Raw genomic sequence first — 1,057 nt, 5'->3', positions numbered from 1 at the left:
ATGAATCTGGTAAAAGTAACAACTAAACAATCATTGGTGGGCAGAAAAGTTCCCACACTTGTATTCAAATCCAGGCATTGTAAACTACAGTCCACATGCCAAATCCAGTATAATACTTGTTTTTGTTTTTCTTTTTGTAAATAAAGTTTAATTAGAACACAGCCATGCCCATTCCTTTGCATGTGACTGCTTCCAAAGTACAATGGCAGAGTTGAATAGTTGCAGTAGAAACCTTATGAACTGCAAAGCCAAAAACATGTACCACTTGACCCATTACAGAAAAAGTTTGCTGACTCCTCATCTATGCTACCAATATATCTGTAAAATCATTCTGGCAAGCCATAGCTTCAAGCTAGAGACAGGGCATTTCTTTGACAACAAAAGGGACAGCATCACACACATTGTTTCAGGTCATATCTCTACTTCCTTACCTAAGCCCCATTGTCATAATGTCAATTTATTTAATTAAATGTTGCATACAGAGCTTTCCTTACTGAGGAAACTTCTTCAGTGAAGCAGTAAAACATGGCTATTCAGAGCACTGATTTGGGAATGCCAAATTACTCTCCTTCATGCTGTGACCTTTGGAAAGCTTATTAAAAACGCTAAGTGCAGATATCCGGGGCAAGAGATAATAGTGTTGACCTTGTAGTATTGTGGTGAGGATGACTTGATATATTGTATACATGAAACACTGTCTCTTGTGGATCATAAACCTTTGATAGGCATTATTATTGTTATTCTTTACATTTTAGAGGTTAATCTCAACCTATTCAAACTACCCTTTCAGAATCACACAAAATACAGAGCACAAAGCCTCTTAATGTGGGGCTCTAGATTTGCTTTACTTGTGCACGAGTTCTCTGAAGTTGTATTTAAAATTTTATGTCTATGTACATTTGTCTTGAGAAGGAGGCCCTGGTCTAACCAAATTCTGTAAAATACTCATCCCCAGTCAGGGATTTCCAAGAGAAGATATAATTCTGGTTTAAGGAAGTACAGAATGAAGAATAGTTAACCATTGGGAAATGGATTCAACAAAAAGAATTTGGTTTCA

This window comes from Tamandua tetradactyla, chromosome 11 (assembly GCF_023851605.1).
Source record: "Tamandua tetradactyla isolate mTamTet1 chromosome 11, mTamTet1.pri, whole genome shotgun sequence".
NCBI lineage: Eukaryota > Metazoa > Chordata > Mammalia > Pilosa > Myrmecophagidae > Tamandua > Tamandua tetradactyla.
This window is presented reverse-complemented; position numbering follows the sequence as displayed.